Source organism: Musca domestica, unplaced genomic scaffold, assembly GCF_030504385.1.
Source record: "Musca domestica strain aabys unplaced genomic scaffold, Musca_domestica.polishedcontigs.V.1.1 8, whole genome shotgun sequence".
Taxonomy (NCBI): domain Eukaryota; kingdom Metazoa; phylum Arthropoda; class Insecta; order Diptera; family Muscidae; genus Musca; species Musca domestica.
In genome coordinates, this window is record NW_026712409.1 from 22,483,764 (window position 1) to 22,498,951 (window position 15,188).

Consider the following 15,188-nt stretch of genomic DNA (forward strand, 5'->3'; position numbering starts at 1 on the left):
GTTTAAAGCTTTGTTGGTCCTGCAGATAATTTCCTTAAAATCCCTGAATGACCTTAAAAAATTTTCTTTAAAAATCCCTGAAGGTCCTTCAGAAAATTTGTTTAAAAAATCCACGTTTAATGTTCTGTTGGTTCTTCAGAAAATTTGTTTAAAAATCTATGAAGTTCTTTTAGAAATATTGTTTAAAAAATCCACGTTTGTAGCTCTGTTGATTCTTTAAAAAAATTATTTGAAAATCCCTCAGGGTCCTTCAGAAAATTTGTTTAAGGAACTGTTTAAAAAATCCACGATTGTAGCTCTGCTGATCCTTTAGAAAAATGTTTTAAAAATCCCTTAAGGTTCTTCGGAAAATTTGTTTCAAAAATTCACGTTTATAGCTCTGTTGTTCCTTCAGAAAATTCTTAAAAAAATCCCATAAGGTTCTTCGGAAAATTTGTTTAAAAAATCCACGTTTATAGCTCTGTTGGTTCTTTAGAAACTTTATTTTAAAAATCAGTGAAGGTCCTTTAGAAAATTCGTTTAAAAAATCTACTTTTATAGCTCTGTTGGTCCTTTAGCATTTTTTTTAATTCCTGAAGGTCCTTTAGAAAATATTTTTAAGAAATGCAGGTTTATAGCTCTCCTGGTTCTTCAGAATATTTGTGTAAAAATCCCTGAAGGACCTTCAGAAAATTTCTTTAAAAATTCCTAAAGGACCTTCAGAAAAATTCCAAGCTTTTTTTTGTCCTTCAGAGAATTTTTTAAAAAATCCACGTTTATAGCTGTGATGGTTCTTCAGGAAGTTTGTTTGAAAAATTCACGTATTCGGCTCTGTAGGTCCTCCAAAAAAAATTATTAAAAAAGTCCAAATTAATAGTGTGCTCGTCCTTAAGAAAATATATTATAAACATTCATGTTGGTCCTTTAAAAAATTTGTTTAAAAAATCCACATTTTTAGCTCAGTTGGTCTTTCAGAATTTTGTTTTTAGAAAATCCACGTTTATAGCTAAGTTGGTCCTTCAAAATTTTGTTTTTAAAAAAATTTGTTCAAAAAATCCACATTTATAGCTCAGTTGGTCCTTCAGAATTTTGTTTTAAAAATGCATGTTTAAAGATCTGTTGGTCCTTCAGAATTTTGTTTTTAAAAAATCCACGTTTGTAGATATGTTGTCCTACAGAAAACTTGTTAATAAAAACTGCGTTGATAGCGTTATAGGTCCCTCCTGAAAATTTGTGTAAAAATCCTATTTAAATTTCCATTTCTATACTCTGAACTGAATACATCCTTCACCTTTATCCATTCAAATACAATTCAAAAAAATCCCAACTTAAATGTTCCGCATTGATAAAAATAGCCATAATATCCGCATGTGGAGAGGATGTGTTTTCGCAACACAAAAATAAATAAATCGCAAACTGTTATTTCCGCTCCGCAAGTAACTGCAGGAATAAATACAAAAGCCAATAGAATTTAAATTCACATTTTATTACGAAATTTTTCTACAAAACGAATGGCAGCCGCGGCTGTCATTTCATGACATTACTGAAATACAATGTTTTTTTTTCCACCCGATTTCCGAAATATTGCCAATGGGTTATTGAACCCGAAAGTGACAGCAATAAATGCTTTGCTGGCTTTTGTCAAGTCATAAAATTTATGATGTAATGGATTTTTATGTTGTTGTTATTTTATTTGCTTCTCTTAGATTTTTGTGTCAATCAAAAATGTTGAAGTCTCAGTTGGTGGTTATGACTGGCTGACTGACTGTTTGCGCGCAACATTGTCTGATTTATGCGATAGACATTTATTTGGGCGAATGGGTGTATGTGTGTGTGTGAAATGTGGACCTTCCAGAGGATGTGAACATTTTTGAATGGAAATACATAAAACATTTCTGTTTACTGATAAGTGTAACAATTTCAAGCGGTTATTAGTTCAAATAATGTTGGTAATAAACGGTCATGAAAGCCTACAAATCACACTATGGAGTAGGAAAATATTTGGTAATGAGGAACGTGTTGTTTATTTTAAAAATCATTGGCGAATCCTCTGAAAGTGCTGTAGAAAATATGTCCACGTTTATAGTTGTAATAGGTCTTCAGAAAATGTTTAGAAAAAAGACCCAAAAGAGTTTCGGGTTCTTAGGGCTCCCAAGATTTCGAGTTAACCATTGCAATTCTAGAATAATTGGTTTTCAACAAAAGTAATGCCGGTCCAATTTTTTTTTTATATATTGCCTTTAGAAAATTTCTTTAAAAATCCCTGAAAGTCCTTCAAAATTTTTTTGAAAAAATCAACGTTTTTAGCTCTGCTGGTTGTTCAGAAAATTTATTGAAAAAATCCACGTTTATAGCTCTGCTGGTCGTTCAGAAAATTTGTTGAAAAAATCTAAGTTTATAGCTCTGCTGGTCGTTTAGAAAATTTGTTGAAAAAATCGACGTTTATAGCTCTGCTGGTCGTTAAGAAAATTTGTTGAAAAAATCCAATAGCACTGCTGGTTGTTCAGAAAATTTATTAAAAAAATCCACGTTTATAGCTCTGCTGGTCGTTCAGAAAAATTTGTTGAAAAAATCGACGTTTATAGCTTTGCTGGTCGTTCAGAATTTTTTTTTGAAAAAATCCACGTTTCTAGCTCTGCTGGTCGTTTAGAAAATTTGTTGAAAAAATCGACGTTTATAGCTCTGCTGGTCGTTAAGAAAATTTGTTGAAAAAATCCAATAGCTCTGCTGGTTGTTCTGAAAATTTGTTGAAAAAATCCACGCTTATAGCTCTGCTGGTCGTTCAGAAAATTTGTTGAAACAATCCACGCTTATAGCTCTGCTGGTCGTTCATAAAATTTGTTAAAAAAAAATCCATGTTTATAGCTCTGCTGGTCATTCAGAAAATTTGTTGAAAAAATCCAATAGCTCTGCTGGTTGTTCTGAAAATTTATTGAAAAAATCCACGTTTATAGCTCTGCTGGTCGTTCAGAAAATTTGTTGAAAAAATCTACGTTTATAGCTCTGCTGGTCGTTCAGAAAATTTGTTGAAAAAATCTAAGTTTATAACTCTGCTGGTCGTTATAAAATTTGTTGAAAAAATCGACGTTTATAGCTCTGCTGGTCGTTAAGAAAATTTGTTGAAAAAATCCAATAGCACTGCTGGTTGTTCAGAAAATTTATTAAAAAAATCCACGTTTATAGCTCTGCTGATCGCTCAGAAAAATTTGTTAAAAAAATCGACGTTTATATCGTTCAGAAATTTTTTTTGAAAAAATTCACGTTTATAGCTCTGCTGGTCGTTTAGAAAATTTGTTGAAAAAATATAAGTTTATAACTCTGCTGGACGTTTTTAAAATTTGTTGAAAAAATAGACGTTTATAGCTCTGCTGGTCGTTAAGAAAATTTGTTGAAAAAATCCAATAGCACTGCTGGTTGTTCAGAAAATTTATTAAAAAAATCCACGTTTATAGCTCTGCTGGTCGCTCAGAAAAATTTGTTGAAAAAATCGACGTTTATAGCTCTGCTGGTCGTTCAGAAAATTTGTTGAAAAATCCAATAGCTCTGTTGGTTGTTCAGAAAATTTGTTGAAAAAATCCACGTTTAAAGCTCTGCTGGTTGTTCAGAAAATTTGTTGAAAAAATCCGCGTTTATAGCTCTGCTGGTTGTTCAGAAAATTTATTGAAAAAATCCACGTTTAAAGCTCTGCTGGTCGTTCAGAAAATTTGTTAAAAAAATGTACGTTTATAGCTCTGCTGGTCGTTCAGAAAATTTGTTAAAAAAATCTACGTTTATAGCTCTGCTGGTCGTTCAGAAAATTTGTTGAAAAAATCTACGTTTATAACTCTGCTGGTCGTTCAGAAAAATTTGTTGAAAAAATCGACGTTTATAGCGCTGCTGGTCGTTCAGAATTTTTTTTTTTTTAAATCTACGTTTATAGCTCTGAGGTCGTTCAGAAAATTTGTTGAAACAATCCACGTTTATAGCTCTGCTAGTCGTTCAGAAAATTTGTTGAAAAAATCTACGTTTATAGCTCTGCTGGTCGTTCAGAAAATTTGTTGAAAAAATCCAAGTTTATAGCTCTGCTGGTCGTTCAGAAAATTTGTTGAAAAAATCTAAGTTTGTAGCTCTGCTGGTCGTTCAGAAAATTTGTTGAAAAAATCTACGTTTATAGCTCTGCTGGTCGTTCAGAAATTTTTTTTGAAAAAATCCACGTTTATAGCTTTGCTGGTCGTTCAAAGAAATTTGTTGAAAAAATTCAAGTTTATAGCACTGCTGGTCGTTCAGAAAATTTGTTGAAAAAATCCACTTTTATAGCTCTGCTGGTCGTTCAGAAAATTTGTTAAAAAAATCTACGCTTATAGCTCTGCTGGTCGTTCAGAAAAAATTTTTGAAAAAATCCACGTTTATAGCTCTGCTGGTCGTTCAGAAAATTTTTTTGAAAAAATCCACGTTTATAGCTCTGCCGGTCGTTCAGAAAATTTGTTGAAAAAATCCACGTTTATAGCTCTGCTGGTCGTTCAGAGTATTTTTTTTGTTGAAAAAATCCACTTTTAAAGCTTTGCTGGTCGTTCAGAAAATTTGTTGAAAAAATCCACTTTTAAAGCTCTACTGGTCGTTCAGAATTTTTTTTTTTGAAAAAATCCACGTTTATAGCTCTCCTCGTCGTTCAGAAAAATTTGTTGAAAAAATCGACGTTTATAGCGCTGCTGGTCGTTCAGAAAATTTGTTGAAAAAATCTACATTTATAGCTCTGCTGGTCGTTCAGAAAATTTGTTAAAAAAATCTACGTTTATAGCTCTGCTGGTCGTTCAGAAAATTTGTTGAAAAAATCTACGTTTATAACTCTGCTGGTCGTTCAGAAAAATTTGTTGAAAAAATCGACGTTTATAGCGCTGCTGGTCGTTCAGAATTTTTTTTTTTTAAATCTACGTTTATAGCTCTGAGGTCGTTCAGAAAATTTGTTGAAACAATCTACGTTTATAGCTCTGCTAGTCGTTCAGAAAATTTGTTGAAAAAATCTACGTTTATAGCTCTGCTGGTCGTTCAGAAAATTTGTTGAAAAAATCCAAGTTTATAGCTCTGCTGGTCGTTCAGAAAATTTGTTGAAAAAATCTAAGTTTGTAGCTCTGCTGGTCGTTCAGAAAATTTGTTGAAAAAATCTACGTTTATAGCTCTGCTGGTCGTTCAGAAATTTTTTTTGAAAAAATCCACGTTTATAGCTTTGCTGGTCGTTCAAAGAAATTTGTTGAAAAAATTCAAGTTTATAGCACTGCTGGTCGTTCAGAAAATTTGTTGAAAAAATCCACTTTTATAGCTCTGCTGGTCGTTCAGAAAATTTGTTAAAAAAATCTACGCTTATAGCTCTGCTGGTCGTTCAGAAAAAATTTTTGAAAAAATCCACGTTTATAGCTCTGCTGGTCGTTCAGAAAATTTTTTTTGAAAAAATCCACGTTTATAGCTCTGCCGGTCGTTCAGAAAATTTGTTGAAAAAATCCACGTTTATAGCTCTGCTGGTCGTTCAGAGTATTTTTTTTGTTGAAAAAATCCACTTTTAAAGCTTTGCTGGTCGTTCAGAAAATTTGTTGAAAAAATCCACTTTTAAAGCTCTACTGGTCGTTCAGAATTTTTTTTTTGAAAAAATCCACGTTTATAGCTCTCCTCGTCGTTCAGAAAAATTTGTTGAAAAAATCGACGTTTATAGCGCTGCTGGTCGTTCAGAAAATTTGTTGAAAAAATCTACATTTATAGCTCTGCTGGTCGTTCAGAAAATTTGTTGAAAAAATCCACTTTTATAGCTCTACTGGTCGTTCAGAAAATTTGTTAAAAAAATAAACGTTTATAGCTCTGCTGGTCGTTCAGAAAATTTGTTGAAAAAATCAAAGTTTGTAGATTTTTTGTGTAAATCCAAGTGTAGAGCTCTTTTGGTCCTTCGGAAAATTTGTATAAAAAATCCACGTTTATAGCTCTGTTGGTCCTTCAGAAATGTTCTTAAAAAATTCCTGAAGATCTTCCAGAAAATTTGTTCAAAAATCCACCATGATAGTTCTGTTGGTCGTTCAGAAAATCGCGATTTCAAATATTTTTATACCCTCAGCCATATGGCTCATAGAAATAACGGTTTCAGGACATTTGGAGTCGATCTAGTGATGTCCGTCCGTCCGTCCGTCTGTCTGCCTGCTGGCTGGAGCTCTCGAATCGAGTATCCTAATTAGTCCAATCTTGTTTAATCGTAATATTAATATCATTATCATCATGTTCGGTTCCTCCCCCACAAAAGGTCGACATTTTTAAGAAAATATTTTACTGCACAGAAGGAGAAGGGATTATCCGATTTTGCTCCGTCAGGAGCGAAAATGACCAATATCGGTCCACTCCATCAAGTACCACCCCCACAAAGTGTCAAAATTGTGAATATCCATTAAGCTCATAAAACGCGAAATTGGCATCCAATGCCATTCAGACTTGGTACATCTCAATATTTCTATCAACACAAGATCTGTTATAGAGATCGAACAATTCCTTCTGGTACCACATCACCCCACCCCCCAACAAAAGGTCAAAGATTTGAATAACAAATAACGATTATAAATCCGAAATAAGTATACGGTTCTCTTCATATTTCACATATCCCATTATTTCTACTGACACAATATCTGCTGTGGAGATGGGATATATCGGACCATTCCTTCTGGCACCTCCCCCACAAAGGGTCAACACTTTGGATAACCATAAAGCTCATAAAACACCAAGAATTGTCTGCAGGCAGGTCAAGTTCGAAGATGGGCTATAGCGGTCCACGATATCGATAGCTCTCATGATTTTTACCACATTTTCCAATGGAATTGTCTGAAAGAGTTCTTCGTGACTACTAGACAAAGAATTGTCTATATAGGTGCACGGTATCGTATATCTTCGTTATAACTGTACCTTTCGATATTCGGTGTTCTGATGATTTTAGCCACATTTTTAATGGAATTGTCTGAAATGCTACAGAAGAAGTTCTCTGTACGTTCTTTACCCCCCGAAAGAAAATTTTCTATATAGGTCCACGATATCGTATAGCCCTCATACAATGGTGCCCCCCGATTTTCGATATTTTGATGATTTTAGCCACATTTTTCGATGGAATAGTCTAAGCTGAGTACTTTACCCCCTAGAATTGTATATATATCTACATTTTAGTATAGCACCCATATAACGCTACCCCGAGATATTCGGTATTTCCAGGATTTTCGCAAACAAAATTTGCGTCAAAATTCGAATTTGAAGTTCGTAATGACGGAAAAATTTCTATGCAGGTCCACGTCTTAGTATAGCCCCCTACAATGGTACCTTCCTTTATTCCGTATTTTTATGATATTAGCGGCATTATTCATCGAAATTGTTTTGAATTTCATATTTGAAGTTCGGAATCGTTCCTACAGCCTATGACAAACAATTACTTATCCAGCACTACGTTGTCGTATAGCCCGACGGATTTTTTTTTTTTTTTTTTTTGAAAATTACCATTCGAATGGTGGAGGGTGTAAAAAGTTCTGTTCGGCTGCTTTTTTACTTGTTTTCTTATAGCACTTGCGCATCTTCTTTTTAAACTCTTTCATTTGTTAAACCTTCCCAGAGTGCTCTCTATTTCTCGGAAAGCAACTGTACTTTAACTATTTACTTCTACCTCAATTCTCTACTCATGCAATACTCGTACACCTTTATGTATTTTCCCACTTTTTTCTGGCTTTCGCAATTGCATGGAACACATAAATACGCACACACACATACATACACAATTCAAAATATTGTGACATAAATAATTCTTAACATGAATTTTGATTTATTGACATGGCACATCAGTCGCACACATTTCAACTGGGGATAAAATCACAGAACATAGTCCTTCGAGTGTTTTAAGCGGCATCGCAAAGATTCGCTGTTTCCGTTTCCTGTTTGCTGTCAATGTATATATATATATATATATATATATATATATATATATATATATATATATATATATATATATATATATATATATATATATATATATATATGTACATATTATGTGCACATGTATGTACTCTTATTCTGGGACATTCGTGTTTACTTTGCATGGCGCATCTGTGCACTTGTGTAGGTTAAGTCCGGATAAACTGTCGCAACTGAATTCAGGCCAATGTAATGGCCTATTATGCTGGGAAATGTTAAAAGGCGAGAAAAAAAAATAAATTAAAAAAATTTTAAATCATGTAGATTTTTGTTTGATTTTTCTAGAAGGTATTTTTTAAAATTATCAAATTTTTATACCCTACACCACATTGTGGTAAGAGTATTATATCTCTGTGCATCCATTTGTAACATGGAAAAGGAAGCGAGATAGATCCATAGTTACTTTTGAGCATCTTCATAGAATCACTTTCTGAGTCGATTTAAGCATGTCCGTCCGCCTGGGGGGTATATCATGTTTGTAATTCTGTTTGTAACGCCTTCAGACATACATTTTAGACTCCACGTATATGTATTCTCAGCATAAAATTCTATGCCGACCTAGAGATATCCGTCCGTCTGTCAATCTGTGGAAATCGCTCTATCTTCCGCACGAAATGAAGTAGGTTGATAAAATTTTACTCAAATGTATATTATGTCTGCTGGACTTTTGCTATTGAAAATAGGCCATGTAGGTCCACGCCTTCGTATATCCCCCATATAATGGTACCTCCCGACATTCGGCATTTTGATGATTTTAGCGACATTATTCATAGGAATTGTTTCAAATTTGATATTTGAAGTTCGTAATAGATACTACAGCCTAAGACAGAAAATTGTCTGTGCAGATCCACGTCTTCTTATAGCCCCCATATAACGGTACCTACCGATATTCGGTATATTAATGATTTTAGGGACATTTTTCACCAGAATTGTTTCTAATTTGATATTTGAAGTTCGTAATAGATACTACAGCCTAAGACAGAAAATTGTCTGTGCAAGTCCACGTCTTCTTATAGCCCCCATATAACGGTACCTCCCGATATTCGGTATTTTAATGATTTTAGCGACATTACTCATCGGAATCGTTTCAAATTTGGTACTTGTAGTTCATAATGGATGCTACAGCCTATGACAGGAAATTGTCTGTGCCGGTCCACGTCTTCGTATAGCCCCACATATAACGGTACCTTCCGATATTCGGTATTTTGATGATTTTAGCTACATTTAGCAACGATTTTTTTCAAATTTCGCATTTGAACATTGTAATGACTTATGACAAAAGTTGCCTATGCAGGTCCACGTCGTCGTATAGACTCTAATATAACAGAATTTTTAACGGATTTTATATTTCTGCAAATTGCCAAATTCGATCCAAAAGATTTTTTTGGAACAAAATGCAGGTCTCATTTATTATCCGATTGAAATGACATTTTCCAACCAATATTTGTTTGGTCCAAGGACGAACCCTGTTGAAATTGCTTAGATATAATTTAGATATATCTCCCACATAAATCTTCAACCGATTTTGGGTTAATTGTGCACCAAATGGTCAATATCAGTCCAAATGGCCTGAATTTTGGCACATCCGACCGAATTCAGTCTAAAAGAAAATACATCAAATAAGGTGAAAATAGGTTCAGATATAGCAATAGCTCCCACATATATGTTTCATCCGATTCTAGGTTTTAGGTCCCTCACATGTGTAGTATACACTCACAAGAATGATTTTTGGTACCTGGTAATCTGTCAAATTTTATTGAGATCGGATCAGATTTGGATATAGCTCCAATATATAACTTTATTCGATATCAGTTTTATTGTGCACCAAATGGCTAATATTAGCTCAAAGAGACTGAATTCTGTCAATTCCGACGAAACTCAGCCCAAAAGCAAGTGCTTCATTCGATTTGGGGTTTTAAGTCCCTCACATGCGTAATATGCACTCCACAGCAATGTTATTAGATACCGGGCATCAGATACAGCTCGAAAATACATCTGCCAAATTTTACCGAGATCGGTTCAGATTTTTATGTACCTTCGATATATATCTCTATCCGATTTTAGGGTTATTGCTCAATATATGTGAAATATCAGCCCAAGTTGAATAGATTTTTTCATATTCAACTGAATTTTTGGTGAACCTCGGTTCCGGTTTATCCATTGCTCCAATAAAGATTCTTTAATATACTCCTTATCGAAGTCATACCATGCACTATACAGCAATGTTATTTGGTTCATAGTTGGTATGTCTACTTCACATACTAAACTGTTTTGCTGCGGGATCTCTAATAAATACGCATAGTGGTGTAGGGTATCATATAGTCGGCCCCGCCCGAAATATGACCTTTCCTTACTGGTTTATCTCGAATTTGGCTCGTATTTATTGCTTAAGCATCACACGACTTTCCATTGCCCAATTCTTCAAAGGAATTTAAACAATGGTTTTAACATCTTCAAAATACATTGACAAAAATAAGTAAAACCCACTCTCCTTTGGCGGAAAAAAAAATTTACGTTTCTCTTATCCGCCAAAGATCAACAACCCTCCCCCCCCTCCCATCATTCAGTTTTTATTGGGTCTTTTATTTTCTGCTTCACTCAATAATAGTCAATAAATTGCAGATTTCAACAATTCCATTTCAAGCTTCTTAAGAAAATCAAGAACAATCTGTTTTATGACTGATTATATTGACTTAAATGAAACAGTAGAATATCAATTAATTGGATTTTTAATATCCAATATTTAAAAAAATATATATGATTATTTTCTGTCCTAAGTAATGGAACCCAAAACTACCGAATATAAATGACGTTCGATATGACCATGTATGACTGTATTTCTTTGTCATCCTTTATCTTCAACTTTCCCATGCTCTCCTTTCGATTGTTGCCTATACCATGATTAAATGAAAATATATTGAATGACATTTGACATCAATAACAAAAAGAAATTTTTTATCATGGTTAGTGCGGATTTTTCGGACAAAAAGCTTAAATTAACAGAAAAAAAGCAACAATTGCAAAATCAAAGAATGGAAATAATTGTTCTCCAATCGATTGATATGTGGTGGATTGACATTCTAAAGGCAATGACCCATTAGAAAAACCGATTAGGAAAAGTCAAAAGTCGGGCGGGGCCGACTATATAATACCCTAGAACTCCCGTAACATTTGGCTTTAGAGCAGTTATAGTTTGGTTTCAAAGGGAACGAACTTTGAATATCCTCCACCATTTGGAACGAATTTGGCAATTTTCAAAAAGAAATAAGATTCTTTAAAAATTCTGTTAAAATCTTAAAAACACCGAATGTACCTGTTATAGGCATAGGTAACTTTTGTCTAACGCCATTACAATATTCAAATTTGAAACTTAAAAAAACCGGTGAATAATTTTGCTACAATGATTAAAATACAGAAGATAACAGGGAAGTAACATTGCATGGGGGCTATACCAAAACATGGAGCTGCACAGACAATCTCCTGTCATAGACTGTAGCATCCATTACGAACATAAAATGCCAAATTTGAACAAATTCCGATGAATGTTGTCGCTGAAATCATCAAAATCATATGGGGGCTATATCGAAACGAGGACCTACATCACCCATTTTCAATACCAAAAGTCCGGCAGACATAATATACATTAAAGTGAAATTTTATTAATCTCTATCAATTCGTTCGGAAGCTAGAGTGATTTCCACAGACGGATAGACGTACGAATATCGCTAAATCGACATAGAATTTTATGCTGACCAAGTATATATATTCTTTATGAGGTTCTGAAATGCATATTTCGAGGTGTTACAAACGGAATGACAAACATAATATACCCTCCATACTATGGTGGAAGGTATAAAAATATATTTATCGGAACCGAGTTCCAAAAATGGAAACGCCTTCCCGAAATTCATCCCATTTGGGTTGATATTACCCATTATTTGCACAATAAACCTGAAATCGAATATAAGGATATAAGGGAGCTATACCCCAATCTTAGCCGTTCTCGATAAAATTCGAAAAATGTATTTCCGAGCTCTATAAGATTTCTGGTAACAAATATCATTGTTGACGAGTGAATACTACGAATCTGAGGAACTTTAACACCAAATCGGATGAAATATAAATATGGGATCTATAGCTATATTTAAACCGATTTTCACCAAACTTCATGTACTTGCTTAAAGACTGAATTCATTCGGATGGGCCAAAATTCAGGTCACTAGGACCGATATTGGCCCTTTGGTGCACAATTAACCCGAAATCGGTTGAAGATATATATGGGAGCTATACAAATTAGTAGAGGTATTTCTGGGCTGCATTTGATATCTGATATCAAACATCATTTTGGTGGGGTGCATATTACGGATGTGGAGGACTTAAACAACAAAATATATGGAAGCTACAGCTATTCCTGAACCGATTTTCTCCGAATTCAATATACTTGATTTACGAACGAATTCGGTCGGATGTACCAAAATTCCGGAATTTTGGGCAGATATTGGCCATTTAGTGCACAATTAACCTGAAATCGGTTGAAGATAAATATGGGAGCTATATCTAAATCTGAATCGATCTTGAAAAAAGCTAATACACTTATTTCATCTAATACCTGGTACCAAAGAAATTTTATTGTTTACAAGCATACAAAAGCATTTTGGTGAGAATTTTCCAGCAAAAACAGTTATTCGTGATGGAATTCAAGCGTGATAGTGTGATTTCTTTATATTTGGCTGGAAAACCACAAGTGGCTATCGTTAGAGCACTCCAGCATTTAAATGTGAATAAATCGTTTGTGTCTCGTACCATCACTCGTTACAGTGATACTGGTAGCGTAGCCCGACGTCAAGGAATTGGACGGAAAAAAACAGAAACATCAGCAGAAATGGTCCGAAAAGTAATGAAGCGACTTGATGGAAACCCGCGCCACGGTGGCCGAAGAATGGCTCGTGAGCTTAACATATCGCAATATTCCATTCGGAAAATATTGAAAAATTAGCTCGGTGTAAAGCCAATGAAATTCCAAAGAATGCAAGAACTTACACCGCAAAGGAAAGAAAATAGACTCAAAAGAGCTAAAGAGTTGCTTCGCTTGGCCGAAAGTGGTGAACTGCCGAATTTTGGTTTCCTCCGATGAGAAACATTCGTTGTCCAGCAGTTTATAAACAAACAAAATGATCGTGTTTACTTGCCAAAGAGGTTAGCTGAAATGTGAACCTCCGGTTGGCCACCAGAATTCAAGCGCCGGCCATGGTGATGGTGTGGGCCGCCAAAACAGCCCATAGTCGCTCTCCGCTCGTTTTAATCAGCCGTGGTATCAGAATAAATGCCAAATATTATCGCGAAAATATTTTTGAGGGTGTATTAAAGCTTTGGGCACGCAGACATTTTGGCCGCAGATCTTGGACATTCCAACAGGACTCAGCACTCAGCACGCGCCATCCCGGAATTATTACAAAATGAGGTTCCTCGCTTCATTTCCAGCGGAAAATGGCCACCAAAATCTCCGGATACCAACCCGTTGGACTATTGCGCCTGGAGTATTTTGGAAAGCAAGGTTGGCACTAAAAAAAAACCTCAGTGTCGATCACCTCAAGCAAGCGCTTCGCCGGGAATGGGCCAAAATACCGCAGAACAACATTTAGGCAGCGTGTGATGGTTTCATTGGCGGTTTGAAGGCCATAATTCCCACTAAATGTGATCAATTCGAACAAATCAAAACTTATTTTACAATTTGATACTATTTCCGATAGTTTTTGTTTTCATTCAATAAAATTTAAAAAAATGTCAAAATTATGGCGTTTGACTTTCTTGTAGTTTTTTTTATATGACCCTGTATATAGGTATATATATAAATATATATATATATATATATATATATATATATATATATATATATATATATATATATATATATATATATATATATATATATATATATATTTGGAATTTTTGGAGAATTTCATCTCAATCGGATAATTAATGCGACCTTTATTTTGTCCACAAGGATACCTGAAAGGAAATGATAATACGGAGATCCTCAAATGTAACCATGGGTCTATCTCGCTTCCTTCTCCATGTTACAAACAAATGCACAAAGGCATAATACCCATCCTACTACGTGGTGTAGGGTGTGTTTTATACCCTACTCCATCTTATGGTGGAGATTTTACAAAATTTCGGTATTCTATCTCCGAATTTAAGCCAAATTCAAATTTTAATAAAAATCAATTTATTTTCCGAAGTATTTTAAACAAAATCTTGATATTGTGCCAGAAAATTAGATTTAGTTGGCATAATATAATGAACGCTGTCCCATCATGTTATACAGGACTATAAAGAGGTTCAATTTTCATGTTTTTTGTTTCAAATTGCTACCTTTGATAAATTACTACTTACCATTTATCCGTCCATTCACATTTAATTAAATAAACTACATATTCTGTATTATTATTGTTGCTGTTGTTGTATGCCATCTATTATGTTTTCATCTATATATGTATGAATCCATATTTATTTACTCTTTTTATGACTCTTGATTTTACTTCTCCATTGATTTAATTATTCATTTCAGAATTTCCAATGAAATCTTGAAAAATATTTTTTAAATTTCCTATTACTTTTTTTTAATAATTACACTTCTCAGCTTCAACGTGTATTGAGTATATGTGTGTTTTTGTGTGAGTATGTGTACGAATATTGCATTAATATTGTTTTCCTTGGCACATATTGAAAGTTATGCGAATAATATGTGTGCGTATTTTGGCAATTTATTTTTAAATGTATACTTTGATAAAAACATACGACAGTGGAACCTGTCATCGGTTTTAAATTTGTTAAATGTAGAGTATTTCCAATCTTGATTGATTGAACAAAAATAATTCCGTATCTAGTCCCGTGGACTCTCTTTGGTTTATGGAATTTCTGCGTATGAGTGATATGAATATGATGAAATCACTCATACGTTAAGACGCTGTTATAATGAGCTATAAACCAGATTGACACAATTATAGACAAATGCAATAAAAACAAGTACGCAAAGGCTATAGTCGTGCGGGGCCGACCATGTGATACCCTACAACACTACAATATATTAGAAGTCTCTTTATGTCCAAATCTATTTTGGAAGATTTCGCTTTTGAAATTATGTCACGGAGCACAGACCAAATATTACTCTTAGCAATTTGAACCGGGACATTTGCCCAATATTTACACACTCCCTCGTGCTGTGAGCAGTTGTGGTCCATTTATAGCTA